Raw genomic sequence first — 17,985 nt, 5'->3', positions numbered from 1 at the left:
GCAGCTTTTCCAATTGCTGACACACACACATCAGACAATACCAAAAAACACTTCACATTTATTGTCATCACCACTAGTCACTATCAGTAAAGTTTTTAAGTATTGGGAAACCATCAGGCACATAGTGACAGATATGAGTTTCCCATAATTCTAATTTTTGCTTGAAAACTAGAAATATCCATTGGCAAAAAAAAAAAAAAAAAACAACTGTTAGTTGCTTTCTTTGAAGGGACAAATTTGTTCATTCATTTTTTTCTTTTTGGTGTTTTTTTTTTTTTTGGCAAATATTTTTATTGTCTTTTTTTTAAAGATACGTAGATCACACAAAAAGTTACATTAAAATATATGAGGTTCCCATATACCCCACTCCTCAATTCCCACACTCCTCCCACATCAACAACCTTTATCTTTAGCATGGCACATTCATTGCATTTGGTGAATACATTTTGGAGCACTGTTACACAACATGGATTATAGTTTACATTGTAGTCTACACTCTCCCCCAGTCTGTTCAGTGGGTTATGGCAGGATATATAATGTTTGCATTTGTCCCTGCAATATCATTCAGGACAACTCCAAGTCCTGAAAATACTCCCATGTCACACCTCTTCTTCCCTCTCCCTGCCCTCAGCAACACCCGTGGTCACTGTCTCCACATCAATGATATAATTTCTTCCATTGCTAGAGTCACAATAGTTCTATGGTAGAATACCAGTAAATCCACTCTAATCCATAATTTATTCCTTCATCCTATGGATGATGTCCACTCCACCTTTAAATGGTGATATCCACTCCACCTTTAAATCGAGAGGGGGCTTAGATCCCACAAGGCTGATGGATGTGATTCTCCTGCTTGCAGTTGTAGACTCTCTTGGTTTCTTGGTGTGGTGGTTGACCATCCTCACCTCCTCGTTAACTGACCTGGGTAAGTCCAAAAAATCGGAGAGTAGGTGTTGCAACTCTGCTGAGGCTCAGGGCCCAGCTGGCACACGGACAGTCCAGAGATTCAAGTCTCCTGAGTTTAAACCAACCTCAGCACCAACCACAGTTTCAGTAAAAGTGACAGAAGTGGCATGTGTAGAGAGGTCACATCTGAGTCCAACTCCATCACACTCAGGAGCACAAATTCCAAAGTAGGGCTAACTAGCAAGGCATTGAACTCCAGAGCCATCTGCCATGACCATAGAACCTGCGTGTCTCTGTAGCCCTCAGGAGCACCAGTACCTAGGGTTGTATCTACTTTGATTGCCTCTGGGATCCTGTTGAGACATGCATAAGCATGACCCCTCTGATGACCTCGACTCATTTTGAGGTCTCTTAACCATACAAACTCATTTGTCTTTACCATTTCCCTCTTTTGTTCAAGGTCTTTTTCTAGTTGCATCACCAGCTGGTGATTGATAGTAATCTCTTGGCACCAGGGAGGCTCATCCCCAGGAGTCATGTCCCATGCTGGGGGGAAGGTAATGCAATTATATGCTGAGTTTGGCTTAGAGAGTGGCCACATTTGAGCAACATGGAAGCTCTCAGGACTCTTAGGCACCCTGCACCTCTAGGCCTAGTTGAAATTTCAAGCACACAGGTACATAAGTATATTGATCAGCATCAAGGGTGCATCATTGGACCATTCTTCTTCACTGGTCTTTGCCCTTGGACTTGGGGGATTGTTGCTGTTGCATTGGGAAATACAACAGAGCTTCCCTAGATGGGAACTCAGCACTCCCTCAGTTGTCGTTTGTAACTCTACCTACTATGACAATACCCAACGAATATCCAAACATACTTATATCCTCTATATGCATACCCTGGAGAACTCCCTCCCACCTATGCATCCCCCATCAATGACACCCCACACCAGTGCTCCTCCCCTGCCATAGTTGAACCCCTCTGTGATTCAAACTTCTTCAAAAATGAAGCCTAATATATTGCCAGATTCAATTAGTAGGAAAATGAAATAGTAATGATAGGTTTAAAGATTAGAAACAGAATACATAATAATTTAGAAAAACTAAAATAAAGTAAAAAATAAATTGGGGTATTAAAAATGAAAAATATCATAAAACTTTGTTTTTTCACATTTGCCTTTCATCACTGTAATAGGTGTTGCCCTGTATGTACAGTGGCAAGACAATCTGTTTCATTCCTTCCTCCAGGGTCTACATTTTTTTTTTTTCAGTTTTTAATTTTGTCTTCAAAAAAGTTTTAGACCACAGTAAAGTCTCATATACAATATAGGGAACTACCATATACCCAACATCAAACCCTATATCCCCTTCTCCAGCAATCACCTTTATACACATGGATATTATATTTGTTACAGCTGATGTATAGATATCTCAAAAATGAATGAATATAACTACCATGGTTAGTAGTTATGTTCATTCATTTTTGAGAAAATATCCTCCATATGCCCAAGTTTGAATAAACATGATTTGTCTGCCAGTCACTCTTTCAAGTGAAAATGGCATTCTATGAAGAGAAGCAGCTAGTTCAGGTTGCAATTCAGACATGAGCCCAAGTATTTTTCCCCATGATAACCATTACAGTGCTTCCTTATTCAACAAAACTGCTTTATGTACACTTCCCATGTCATCACACAGAATGTTAGATAGGGGCAGGACTGAACAAATTGTGGGGAAAATGCTTTGGTGGATGCATTAGAATAAACCTCAGTGTTTTTTCTAATGCATCCACAGTCTTCCGTAGCTATGGAGGCTGGGCTTCTGAATGCAAAGCCAGGAATTCTACTCTAGTCTCTGTTACTGAGGCCATGGATTCCAATTAGTAGACCCATCATAATAAAATTACTCAAAACTAGTATAATCTTAAAAAGTAGCTAAAGAAAAAAAAAAGACAGATATGCAGAAAGAAATATTTGGATGAAAGCAGATTTCTTGTCAGAAATGATGCAAGTCAGAAGACAGTGGAGCAACAACTTTAGAGTATAGAAATTTTTAAAAAAAGAAAAAAATCCGGTTAACCTAGAATTCTTTACTCAGCAAATATTATATTAAAGTGAAATAAAGTCATTTTCCAACATACCATAGTTAAAATATCACTAGTGTACCCACACTATAATAAATGTTAAAGGAAATTCTTCCATTAGAAGAAAATAATGGAAATATGCTAAAACAAATTACCAACAGGTTAAAGCTAAATAGAATCACTCTAAGACATATTATAATCAAACTGTCAAATGACAGAATCACCTTTTCTATACAGTTTTGGGTCAGAGTTTGTCAATGACAGTAACTTGTGTAAAAGTTTAGGTGGAAGCAATGCTCATTCTCGAGAGTTTGTTAAAACCAGAATCAGTGGCTTCTCAGACTTCTCCATGACCTTCCACTTTATAGTCATAGTAACCAGACTGACAGCTTCTCAGACTCTTCTAGAATTCTTGTTCTTTAATAATTTTTTATAGACTTTATCTCACAAAGCTCACACAACAATCTCACAACAAAAATACAATACTATAACAATTTTCCTTTTTTCTCCAATTCTTTTTATACTTAAAGTATATGCCACTAGGGATGTAAGTCAAATTCCTATCTTTAAAGTTGCCTGGAAGAATTTCTGTCCATTTTACTACCTTATTTATTAAAAATAAATAATAAGGGAGGGTCCAGGTTGATCCCCAGGGTCTCCTGAGCAGTGTGGTGAGCCGGCCCATGCAAAGTGCTGTTGTCGCGTGCAAGGAGTGCTGAGCCACACAGGGGCACCCCAGCGTAGGGATGCCCCACACGCAAGGAGTGTGCCCTGCAAGGAGAGCCATCCTGCATGAAAGAAGCGCAGCCCGCTCAAGAATGGCTCTGCACACACAGAGAGCTGACGCAGCAAAATGACATAACGAAAAAGAGACTCAGTTTCCCAGTGCCACCGGATAATGCAAGTGGATGCAGAAGAACACACAGCGAATGGACATAAAGCGCAGACGATGGGGGGGCGGGGGGGAGGAGAGAAATAAATGAAAATAAATCTTTAAAAAATAAAATAAAATAAATAATAATAATAAATTAATATCACTGTTTTACATTAAATCTTGTAGGTATTTCCTCATTGCCCATGTCCTTCATTAGAGTATATGTCCCATGAGAGCAAGTTGCTTAGTTCACCACTATATCTTTAACGTCTAGAAAATTACCTGGCACATCACTGGCACTCAAAAATATTTTAAAGTATAAATGAAACATTTGTTTCCATTTCATATCTCTTTCTTCACTTTTAGATACATATTATGGATACCACTTAGAGTTGCACATCTGTGCACTGCACAAACTAGGAGATGACATCTATGGTACAATCTGTGAAAATGGCACCCAGGGTTTTGAACAACCACAGTAACAATTCACAGCAGCCCTGTCCCCTGCTTCATGGATATCTCTAATTGAATGTACCACAGGCATTTCAAACTCAACATATAAAAGTCTGAACTCATTATCACTGTTTATAACTCCATTTCTCTCCTCTAAGACTCCCTATCTTGGTTAATAGTTCCAGTAATCCCCACCCCGACCCAAGAAATCACAATTTAGTGGAAACCTGACTTCTTTAATCCTTCCCTTTCCATCAGTACACACATCATGTCATTGTTTATCCTGTTGATATCGCTCTTATCCATCCCCTTCTCTCCATTTCTTATTACTATTTCCAAAGATTAAGACCTCACAGTTTCTTTTTTGTTCTCTCTACTTCCAGTTTCACCCAAGTGCAACCATCCCTTCATAAAAAGCATTAGAGTCGTCTTTCAAAACTTAAAACAGCCTCAGTTTTTCTTCTGCTCGTATCACTTCAGTGGCTCTGTATTGCCTATACGATCATGTTATAACTCCTCAGCAAGATATGCAAGGTGGACCCAGCCTTCCTTTTCAACTTTATTTCTTACTGTGTCCCAAGCTTTTACACTTAATTTACTAGTCAAATTGAAGGCCCTGATCAATTTATTTTTATAATTTTAAACTCAACTTAAGTGATACCTCTTCCATGAAACCTCATTTGATCACCTCCACTCCAGAAAAAGCACATGACTTGTTCTCCCTCTATATCCCTCACTTACCTTGAACACAATTAATCTACTCAGTAGTCTGGCTTCCATTTTGGTCTTTTCCTCCAAAATTGTTAACTCCTTATGGAGAAAGGTTATGTCTTCTTTTTTCTCCCTCTCTCTCTCTGCTTAGCTTCTAGCCTATCACAGTTCTGGAACAAATATTGAAAATTTTAATAAATGATTATAGAAAGATGAGTGGATTCAGAGATATCTGAGAAATGTCTCTATTTCATTATAATCTTCTACTGCAACAATTTTAAAGAAATTATTATAACTGAAACCCAAGCTATGAGTGTCTCTACACAAGTGCTTATTAAAGGTCCATTAATACTTTTAACATCTTCTTTCAATGGTCTAATAATAAGCCTGAAACAGACTGAGGTCATGTACCATCACCTTTGCTATCACTTTCCCCAGAATGTTACTGTGTGGCTAATATCATCTTTGGAGTTTTACCATGCATTAGGGGGAAAAAAGAATGAAAAGATTTAGAGATACAGCACGTAGATAGAAAGAAAGGAAAGCTAACTGGCTAAAAGGAGAAATTCAGTTGGACACTTTATCATATTTGGGTAAGCTTACTATTTTAGTTTTCCTGGCTGCCAAAGCAAATGCCATGCAATGAGTTGATTTAAACAATTGGGGGAAACGGACTTTGGCCCAGTGGTTAGGGCGCCCGTCTACCATATGGGAGGTCCGCGGTTCAAACCCGGGGCTTCCTTGACCCGTGTGGAGCTGGCCATGCGCAGTGCTGATGCGCGCAAGGAGTGCCGTGCCACGCAAGGGTGTCCCCCGCGTGGGGGAGCCCCACGCGCAAGGAGTGCGCCCGTGAGGAAAGCCGCCCAGCGTGAAAAGAAAGAGCAGCCTGCCCAGGAATGGCGCCGCCCACACTTCCCGTGCCGCTGACGACAACAGAAGCAGACAAAGAAACAAGACGCACCAAATAGACACCAAGAACAGACAACCAGGGGAGGGGGGAATTAAATAAATAAATACATCTTTAAAAAAAAAAAAAATTGGAATTTATTGGCTCGTGATTTTGAGGCTATAAGTCCAAAATCAAAGCATCATCAAGGCGATGCTTTCTCCTAGGAGACTGTGCCACACTGGGGCTGTCTGCTGGTGATCATTGATCCTTGGCTTTTCTGTCACATGACATCGCACATGCAGCCTCTCCTGGCTTCTCCTCTCTCTTCAGAGTTTCACTGACCATCAGCTTCCGGCTGCGCCCTCTGCCTTTCTCTCTCTGTGGTCTTCCCTGTAAGGCCTACAGTAATAAGATTAAGACCCATCCTTATTTAGTTGGGCCACATCTTAACTGAATTAACTTCAACAAAATGTTCTATTTACAAGCGTTCACCCTACAGGAATGAATTAAGTTCCAGAAAGTGTTTTTCTGGGGTGCATAGCTCCAAACCATCACACTTACCAAACTCAAAGCCAATTATACTATGGTTATAAATGGTCATTATAGGAAGATTAGAAGATCCAAGTGCATCCAACATGCTGATAATTCCTAGAAGGAAAGGACGACTTAATGAATACCTGTATTCGTTGTTTAAAGATTAGGAAAACACAAAGAATATTTCCTTTTAAAAAAACAACAAAATTTAGGCACTGAGAAACATAATCATTAGTAGAGAACTGAGACTAATTTCTGAAATATTCTGATTTTCAACTTTTAATAGATTTGACCAATAAACATGTTAATTATTTGATTTCTAAGTGACATGGAGGGGCTGAAATGTAAATTTAAAACAATAAGGAACAATGTACTCGAGGAACTTCAAATCAATCTAAGAAGATGATTTAAACCACCAAAAAAACAAAACAAAACAAAACAGGAAGATAGGAAAATATGTATTTTCTTCCTGGGAAAAACCACATTCAAATCTATGAAGAAAAGGAGGCTCAACAATTTGGAATACATATAGTAAAAATGACCTACACTAGGGCAGAAGTAAGTATGGCTTTGAGTATAAACTGGCTGCAATGCAGCTGTTATATGATACCTAGAAACTTTGTGGTTTTTGTGGACAACGAAAAATAAGCAGTGAACTCAGGAAATATCACTACAGTAATCTACTTTACATAAGTACTCTAGTGCCAAACATTTAATGCCAACCACAGAATGAAAAAGCAATATGCAGGTTAATATTTTATAACAATTGGGATGTACATAACCACACCACTATAAATCACATGTTTTTCATAAAATGCCACAAATTTTCATATTGGCAGTCTGAGAACCTGTAATTGGAGAAAGACTTCAGACTAATTAAAGAAATATAATCTTTCAGTGAAAAATGTCAGTGATTTGAATTGATTGGGATGGGAAGTAACTAGAAATCATCTGGTGTTTTAACCAATCCAGATTTACAGCACACTAGCTATAGCTAAACTAAAAATACATGGTTAGGGAGATTCTTTATGCTTTAATAAATCAGTGTGTTTTAATATTTAAAAATATTTAACATATATGCATAAAGAATGTTTCTAAAATACATCAGGTTTTTAAAAATAATTCTTATCTTTATATTTTAAACACACATTCTTCAGCCTTTTTGTGAATCTGCTTGTACAAGCTTTCTGACTTATTGGTATCTGACTAACGTTTCAGTAGCAGAACACTGAAGACAGAAAATGTTAACTCTATATGACTCAGAAACTACTCCTAGGTTTCTTAAAGCCAAGAAAGCAAATATAAATGACCTTACCACTACTGCCAAATCAAAGCCCAAGTTATGATCCACTGTGGCAAAATTAGTCTTAAAAACAATGAGGTTAAAGAGATAGTGGTGAGCACTTATTTTTTTTATGCTATAAATATAAAATATTTCATTTCAAGACATGGTAGGCTATAATTAAAAATCTATTTATCTATAACAAAAATATTTTTGACATCACAAAATTCATTTTACTCTGAGGCCTGGTGGAGCAGGAAATAAGGAAGTTAGAGGATGCTAGACAACAACAGTAGTACAGTTCCCATGACAGCATAAGGAGAATGATCAGATTGCAAGTCTTCTGGACTGGGTTTTCTACCTAATTAGTACACATACTTTCATTTTTTTCCCTATCAGTCTGGTTTTTCCAGTAAGAAGATACCAAGATGCAAGAGATATAGTGGAGATAACATTTGTGCAAGATAACTAGCAGGAGGCGCAAGAGCAGGCAGAGAAAGCCTACTGTCTACAATGCAAGTCAATTATCTGTGAAAGCAATGAGGGAAGGAAAAAAGATCGAGGAAGAACCTCAGCCCATGGTACAGTTCTGAAAAAGTCTTGGTCAGCACAACAGAGAGCCTGGGTGCGAATATTGCCCATAGAAGGTTTTGAATTGAGTACAGATTACCATGCTCTAGTTCCCCTGCCATAGTTAGTCATCTAGAACCTCTGCTGTGTTTAGCCTCTCCAGGGAGCTGCCAAGAGAAAGCAAGGCCATGACTTGAACACTGCAGATACTGAAGGCACTGCAGCTGGAAGCTGTCAGCTCATTCTACTCCTCATTGCAGGTTCTGCCTTGAAGGACCTGCCAAATTTCCCATTCAAATTATAGTGATTCATGAAGCTTTCTTTCTCCTTTAATAATAAATAGATGCTTTTGAATGACAAATATAATATGTACAAATTTAATGATATGTTAAAATTGGTAGACTATCTGATTTTTCAATTACTGTGTAAATAAAATACATACAAAGAAAAATACTCTAAAAGGTTCCAGGGAGAATCAATGAGATGATCTATAATAGGGCAAGAATTAAAATGACTAATATTAGACTTCTCAACAACAGCAGCAGAAACAAGGAGACAATAAACAATATTTTTAAGTAATGAAGGAACTTGAAATTAGAATTTTATGTCCAGGTAATCCTTAAATGTGAGGGTTCTCACATATATAAAGTCTCAGAAATTTTGTCACTACATAGACCATTATTGAAAATGCTTCTGGAAGAAGTATTCCAGAAGGAAGTGAAATGAATAAGTGATAACACATCATTTTTACATACTCACTACAAAAAAAGAAAAAACAATAAAAAGAGAAAAATGAAAAATATATTAATAAGGATTCTGAGATAAACTAATAAATCCCAAATTTTGGGGGTGGGAGTAGTGGGGTTGGAAAGATAGTGGGAGATGAGAAAGGACTAAGATATTTGTCTTCTTTGAAGGGTTTGTGTAGGTATTTTGGACTAGATTTCCCCAGAATCTGACCCTAAGCCAAGGATTTGAGTATATACATTTTATTTTGATGGCAACCTCAAGAATGGAGAAGTGAGATAGGGAAGAAAAGAATGCCAATACAGGTCATGATAATGAGCAAGTTATTACTTTGGGTAAAGGGATTAAATCCCACTGGGTGCCTCTGGGACAGATCAACAAAACCAAGAGCTTATTTCTTTGGAAAGACAAATATGAAAGTTGAATAAGTGTGCATGTACTCTATGACTCAGAAACTCCTGGTGACATGCCCAGAGACATTCTTGCACAGGTCCACAAAGAAACACATACAAGACATTTTATCTCAGCAGTGCTTGTGGAAGTGGGTTTTGAAGGCGCCTTAGCTGCCGATCACTGAGATAATGGATAGATAAATATATGATGACGCATTTTAGAGAATGCCATACAGTAGTCAGAAATAATGTATGAGATGTAACCAAAGCCACATAGCCAGATCTTGAAAACATGTTGTTAAAAGAAAAGAAAAAGCAAAAAGGAAGAAAGTGATAGTGTAATATCATTTATGTAAATTGAGACGCATGAATACAAAAGAAATAAATGAGTTTTTCAAGGATACAAAAATCTTCTAGGGAATAAAACACATTACTAGACACTGTGAGGGGAGAGAGTAAATATAAGTGGCAATAGTACATTAAGGGGAAATACAAATTAAATAAGGCCAAAATCAAGCAAGAGAAGGGTTGTGGTGATGATAGTGTACCATGAACCAAAAAGTGAGGCTGACTAGTTTGATCCTGATGCAAAAATAAATAAATAAATACTGCTGTATTGCTCTTTACGATTAATTACATGACATTGAAATCGTATTTTATATAATGGATGGATTGAGTTCATCAAGAAAGAAATATACAGATATTATGAATACCTTACTACGAAAGATTTTAAGATTTGCTTTCTAACTCAAGTTTCTCTTGGGTTTTATTATGTTTCTATATGAGCAAATTTGGCCATAAAATTCTCAGTTTATAAGGAATTCAAATATTTAGCTAAACTAAAACTTCATATGCATTAATTAAAGTAATAAATAACATTTAGTAAAAAAAGGCAATAGGTGTGATTCATAAACAGAAAATACAGAAACATCTTGTACCTACAGATATCTAAATAAATTATATCTCTTTCCATCTATCCAATGTTCTAGGCAAATATTACTAGATACCTTAATTCTCAGCATTAAATCACATATATATCCTCAAATATGAAACATTTTTCTAGTAGACTGCAGAATAAAAACCTAAAAATCTAAAAAATAGGTACTCAGAATAAAGCACTTTTTAAGTAACATCAGAATCAATTTTATCATTATAAAATTTTAGAAAATCTCATATCTAAGTAGGAAACTTGGAAATTCTGTGAAAATGCATAGTTAACCAAATATCAAAGTATTCTAAAAAGAATGAATTTCATTATCTGACTCTAAAATCCTAGCTTTATATTGATATTTAAAATGTTTCAGTTCCCTTATTTTAAAGTATTTTAGTGATCTTTAAAGTAGATGTACTTTAAGACATTTTAGATCAGTATCAAATATTAATTTATTTATGCTCCAGTAACTCTAAAGATCCTTAACAGAGTTAAATAATAACAGCTAGTTTTGAACACGTATAAAACATAATAGCTAAATTAACCATTCGTGCACTTTTCATTGTTTTTAATACTAGCGATAGCTTTTCTCTTAACATAGTTTTGTATAGAAACAGACATATTTAAGTTTGTTGATCAACTTTTGGAGTGGAGATAGAATAAAATTTTCCTTTAGTTAAAATTAATTGTCCCAAAGAATTCTTGGTCCAAGGATCATATGCTATTAAGGCTAGAGGAGGCCTTAAGATAGTTTGTACAAACCTTTTGTTAAAAGAATCATTTGTGTTAAAAATATCATGTAGATGATTTTGTACACCGGGAATACAATCGGTACTCTACTTTTGAAAGAAGTGCCAACATATATTATCACAGAAAATTGCTTCCTTTTACATATCCTACCTTGAACTCCTCTGTCTGGAGAAGAGCAGGAAAGCTCAGGAGTCAGAAGGTATGCCCTGGAGGAAGGTGCAGATGGGGCTGAGTGAGAAGTGTGTGCGCCTTTTCTTTTCGTTTTTCCTTTCAGTGTTACTGATGTTGCCGCTATTTGACCTCTGGCTGAATATGTGTCAGGAAATTTTGTATGTCCTCGAGAGAACATACTAGCTGACTTATTATAGATAAGATGCAAATATATTTGTGTGTTCATTCATGCTATAAGGAGGACTACGGGGGTTTTATATCTATTAGTTTCACTTTCAGTTTCTCAAGGTCTCATAGTCAGGGTTTGACAAGTGTGCTGCGCTGCGGGAACCGACTGTTTAATTGACCTTCCTTCAATTTCCTTAACAAAGAATTAGCATCCTTTGCCGAGTCTTTTACAGCTTGCCTTTCTGAGGCTTATGCTAATTCTGCATGTTTAATTCACTTGGGTTTTTGTTGTCCAGGATTTATTTAACAATATTTTTCTTGTTCTCAACTCTCTTCCGACTGTGATTTTGAGAACATGATTTGTCTCCTGCCATACTGGGTACTTATGGGACGTCTCCCCTGCTGAGTTTCACAGCAGTCACTCCTGTCCTTTAATAATTTCCCTGGGTTTTGTTTTCTATTCTTATAGCTGCTGTGGGCATGTAAATGAGTCCTTACAATGCATCAGGTATTGAGGTGTATGATTTTACATGTCCGATTTAATTTTCAGATTATTCCTTGGTCTGTGAGCTTCTCAAGGGCTGAAACCCATCTTTACATCTCCAATATCTAGATTGGGGCCTGGTGTATGGCAGGCAGTCAATCGTTGTTGTTAAAGTAAAGCACATTTGGGACTTCACCTGAGAGAAATTTATTGTAATGCCCAAGTTATATTAATTGTCAGGTTATTTTTATGGCAGGGTTATATATTTACTTGCGACCAACCTCGCAAGAATTATTATATCGATTTTCTTCCCCCAAAAATCTAGTGTTCAGACAGCTTTTGTAACTTGCTTGAGTTGAACCACAATTAATGTAAATAGTAAAACTTAATTGTTTCAAAAGTCTCAGCTTTTAATCTAAATTCTAATTCTTAGATTGGCATGCAACTCTCTAAGAATAAACAGGAAAAGGAGCAAAAATGAGGGTAGGGATAATGTAATTCTCTGTCCAGAAAGAATCTTTGAAAAGTACCCAAGAATGGAAGTCAAGGTCTAATTTTATAAACTGTCTCCACAGTACTCCAAAAACCAAAGAAAACTTCAGAGAAGAAAAGACTAAACTCTAAGAATCTTTCATTGTCTTGTTCTGATTAACTATCACTACATAACAAATTACCCCAAGATTTTGCAGTGTGAAACAACTCTTCCATTGTATCTCACGATTTTGAGGATATGGAAATTGAATAGGGCTCACTTGGGAGAAACTTCTGCTCTGTGAGAATGATTGACATTAGTGATTTTATACTAGTGGATGGGATGGTCTGGAAGGCCCAAAATAACTCCACTCACACAGCTAGTACCTTGGTGGGAATGTCTAAAGTTTAGGCTCAGATGAGCTGTTGAACAGACACAAAGACATCCACAAGGTAGTCAGAATTCTTGCGTGGGTAGCCCACTGCTCCCAGAGAGAGATTTTCAAGAAACAGGAAGTAGTTGCTTCCAGGTTCTTAAGGCCTGGTCCCGGATACTGGTCTGATATGTTTCTACCATAGCCTATTTGTCAAAGCGGTCATAAAGCCCACTGTGCTTTAAGGTGAAGGGACATAGGCCCGCATCTCTGGATGGGAGAAATGTCAAAAATTATGGGGGCATTTTTAATCTATCACACAGCCCAACTGATTTTCAGCAGTTCTTGCTTGTAAGTGATATTTTCAACAAACTTGTGTTATCCTTAAAGAAAGAAACCTTTTTTCCTCTTTGTTCTTAGATTACTATTCCTATTGTCTTATCACAGTCTATCTAATATTATGGCTACTACATGCAATTGATCACCAATTCTAAATTTTACATTTATGCCCAAGTTTGTACAGCAAAATGATAGTTCAGGCAGAAATTTGCTAATGCCTACAGCTGTCCCCACTCTTTGTATCTTGGCTTCCCACTGTTTAAGTACTTCTGAATTCTTTGTTCTTCCAAAAGCAGGTTGAGTGTTCTCATTTTTTCTCATTATCATACATACAGAATTTTTCTTGTTATCATTAATAGAATTTAGAGACAAAAAGTATTTTGAAGAGTTTAGCAGTATAGCTCAGGGGTTGAGTGCATGCTTCATGTGTACAAGGTCCTGCGTTTAATCCCCTGGTACCTCCTAAAATATATATATATTTTGGAGACCATATAGACCAAACTTGACATTTCACAGAAGTGAAAATTTGAGGTTCACAAAGCACCAACTAGTGATGCATCTGGAAAAACACTTTGACCAAAAGGGGGAAATATTAAATACAAATGAGTTTTTATGGCTATGAGATTTCAAAGTCAGTCAGTCAGGAGGACATTCCAGAGTTTATGCTTATGAATGCCTCTGGAGGATCTCACTGCCTGCCACACTAAACATTGCCTCAAGCAGCAGTGCTCCTGAGGGCTCTAGAGACATCTAGACACTATAGGCAGGGCAGACAATCTCAGGAATTCGGTATCCTGTCAGTGGGCCTTTCTCTGGAATATATGCTTCCCAGTGTAACAGAGTTAGATTCATTTATAATTTCCCTACACATGGCTCTTCTGCCATTTTTATTTGACCCTATAATTGCCCTATTTTCGTTAATATATGCCCCAGAGACTTAAATTTTTGGTCTGTTCCTATGCCGGTTGAGACGTGAATCTCAGCAGAGTTGCAACACCAATTCTCCAATTCATCAGACTTGCCCAGGACAACTAACAAAAGGCTGATAGTGGACCAAGCCTATCCGATAAAAAACAAAGTATCTACAACTGCAAGCAGGACAGCTCCATCCATCTGCCCCATGGACTGTAAGTCCCTTCAATCAGAAACAGAGTGGGCATCACCATCCCCAAATGCTCAAGACTGAGGAATGAACAAATATACAGGGGAATGCAACTGTAAACTAAAGTAGACTTGCATCACTGATATTAATATAAAGGCAGTGGCCACCAGAAGTTCTGAGGGAAGGGAAAGGGTAGAATAGGTGTAAAATGGGGCATTTTGGGGTCATTGGAATGGTCCTGCATGACATTGCAATGACAGTACAGGCCATTATACATTATACATTTTGTCAAAACCTATAAAACTGTGTTGTGAATTGTAAACCATAATGTAAACTATAGTTCGTGGTTGGTAGAAATGCTTCAATATGTGCTCATCAATTGTAACAAATGTACCATACTAATGAAAGATTTTGCTAATATGGGAAGAGTGGGAGGGAGATGGGGTGGGGCATATGGTAATCCCTTATATTTCTGATGTAACATTTATGTAATCTAAAGTTCCTTTAAAAATAAAAACTTTTAAAAAATGTAAAAAAGAAAAAAAATTGAGGCTCATGAAAGGTTATATGAATAGCCTCAAATCATGCAAATAATTTAGGAGAGTCAGAATTAACATCCAGAGCTCTTTGATACTCTGTGTTTTGTGTTAGCATTTTTGTGAAAAGGAATCTTATTAGGAAATTAAATAGGAGAAACTATTTCTTTAAATGCCAGACTCACAAAATCCAGAATACCAAACACAGAACTATTGAGTTTTCTGAAGGAAATTTTATTTTCTTTTTGACTAACCAAAACTATTAATTATCAGTCACTAACTATCTTATGGCTCAGTCTAAATGATTTTCTTTCCTCCCATTTCTTCTTACTAATTTTCCTTTCCTCGATACTGTCTCCTTCCCTTTCCCCAAAGATTCCGTTCTGGTCCTTTGTCACACCCTGTTTACCTTCTTAAGTGCTTTCTGCCTCCAAGATCAGGCTAGCCTAATGGGACTAATGACTCTTAACTGTTTACAAGGTAATTTCTTGTTGAACACAGATGCATTTTTCTTCCATAGGAACCTACTAACAAATAGTCCATATCTCAGATGGCCAGGTAGAAATTCATCTCTCTTAAAGAACCTATGAAAAGCAAATCAACTCCTGATTCCATCTTAACCTATTATCAAATACAGCTTTCCTGATTTCTTCCAGATTTGTCTGACATTGAATAGTTGATAAATAGCACTTAAGTAGGCAAAATTATAATTCAAAGGTTTGTAATTTATGCTTTTAAATAAATAAAATTCAGTCACAGAAAGAAATCTCACCCCAAGGAAACTGTAAATATCATTCAGTCAAGGTGACATCACAAAGGTAAGATGAAAACCTTTAATAATATTTTTGCTTCAGCCTGTTCTCTTCACTGAGGAATTATCACCTACTTTATGTGATCGCTGTGAACAAGCTCTAGCTCTTCTAATATTCAATATTGGCAAAGTTCTTCAATAGCACACATCCCTACTGCAACAAAGCCCCTTACACATAATAGCGTATACTAGTAGGGTGCTAAGGAGGGAAGACGCCACAATGTAATTAGCAATTCCTGAATTCTCAGGGTATCAGGCATACAATGAAACATAAGGCACAGACTACATAGGCCCTAAAGATTTATTTCTTAATTAACATGGCTGATATACCTTGATGCCTTTCACACTGTAAAATGGAGATTAACTCCATTGCAGAATAGAAAGTAAAACAGGGAAATAAAAATCACTGTGATTCTATTACACAAAACTGAAAACACTTAGGGATGGATTTATTTATAATTTATGATTTCATTTAATACAAAAATACAATGAGAAAATCTTCTCATGTAACTAAATCCTCTTCTATGACAACTCTTTGTAAAAGCTGTGTAGCATTACATTCTATGGCTGTCTCATAAAACTGTACTAGTAATTGATCATTTAAATCCATTTCAATTCTATTCTGATAAAACCAGTGTTGGTATGAATAATCTAACAACATATTTGTTGCATACAGTCACGACTGTCTCTTCATGATAGAGTCAAGGAAGTAGAATCTCTGGACCAAAAGGTATGTGCATGTTAAGGCTTTTACTACCTATTCCCAAATTATGTCCAGAATGAATTTACCAATTTTCATTTTTTTAGCACTGTAAGAAACACTCATTTTTCCCATACTCTGACTAGTATTTTTTTTTTTAAGTTGTAGCTATCTTTACTGGCCAAGCAATGTTACCTCACTGACATTTCAACTATTATGAGTAAAGTTATTATATTGAACTATTCTTTTTTTCTCCACTCTGTTCCCATGAAATAATGAACCAAATTTTGCATCCTTCAGATCTAGAGCAAAGAGTGTCTCTCACAATACCCAGACTGGATTTTATATTCAATGTTTTTTGAATAAATGAAGATGACATCAGGAAAAAAGTGGACCAGAAACTTAATAGTGAGCTCACATATATATACAACAGAGTCACAAATAAATAACATACAGAAGAAATTCATTCTCTCTTATTAGTATTAAAGAACTTTATTTGGGACTAATTGGTAAAGAGTCTGAAGTAGTGAACAACCTTAATTTTGGAATTTTTTTTAATGTAATTTTAATGCAGTCTATGAATATATCACCAAAATTTGAAGTGAGAGCTTCCAAATCCTTTCCATATCTATTTATGGGCCTGCTGCAATGAACAGATGAGATGCACATGTAGTTAAAGCCTTACCTTGCTCATATTAAATGCTTTGCTAAATCCTGAGGAAAAGTTTATTCTCTTGAGTAATATGATGAACTCTGTTGATTACTCAAATGCTGAAAAAAAATCTAGTTATGTGCAATAAAATAAAAAACTCAGTTACTTGAAAGATTACCCTTCAAACCAGCAGAGCACTAGGTATGAGTGCGTAAGCATATTTGTTTGTTATGGAAGTATCACAATTACCTGTTTACTTCTAGAGACACCGATTCAACACCCCCCCCCCCCAAAACTCCTTTTTCTGTGTTTCGTCCTCTCACTAGAGCCTGGGATTCAGCTAGTAGGTACAAAAGAGAATGGATGCATTAAAGAGGTTATGAGCCAGGCCACAAACTGGAACATTTGACTTTGACTCACATTACATTGGCCAGAATTCCCTATCACCTGGAAAAGGAGGTTGGAAAATGAAGTCCAGCTGTATGCAGGTTTGGTGAGCTGCTAGTCATTCTGTGCCATATTGCCTTCTAGGCCTTTACCTTAACTGTGTCTCTCACATGGTTCTATTTTGCTCTACCCAAGTATTGTGTGTTAGTTACTTGTGATTTTTTCCATTCACTTGTTTTTATACTTCAAAAGATTCATTTAAAAACAAAAGCATTGAAACTATAGTTGGAAAAACAAAATAAAATATCCATGAATAAACCTTAACCACAAAAATAAATTTATGAAAAACAAAACAATGCTATATATTCTAATGCAATGTTGGTGCCTAAAGAAACTTCTGAACTGAGGCCTACTTTTTCTTTGTTAAAGATGGAGATTAGCCAAGGATAAAAAGAGGGAACAGGGTACAATTTAGGGTACAGGTTTTAGAGTTGTCTGAGTTGGAACCCTTGCTCTGCCACTAACCAGCTGTGTTTCTGTTCACAAGTTGTTTAATGTCATATTTCAAAGGGTGAGTATGAGGATTACATAAAAACAGACATATTTACTCTAGCACCTAGAAAACTAATTGGCATTTAGCAAACACTCAATACATATATTAGCTTTTTTTTT

At 36.5% G+C, this 17,985-nt stretch overlaps 1 protein-coding gene across 1 annotated transcript in view; it reads left to right on the top strand.

The window, feature by feature from the left end:
* ZNF654 (zinc finger protein 654) overlaps window positions 1–17,985 on the top strand; it is a 365,546-nt gene that overhangs the window by 240,838 nt on the left and 106,723 nt on the right. The gene's annotated exons all lie outside the window — the stretch shown is intronic.

This window comes from Dasypus novemcinctus, chromosome 4, assembly GCF_030445035.2.
Source record: "Dasypus novemcinctus isolate mDasNov1 chromosome 4, mDasNov1.1.hap2, whole genome shotgun sequence".
In the NCBI taxonomy this organism is placed as follows: Eukaryota; Metazoa; Chordata; class Mammalia; order Cingulata; family Dasypodidae; genus Dasypus; species Dasypus novemcinctus.
This window is presented reverse-complemented; position numbering and strand designations above follow the sequence as displayed.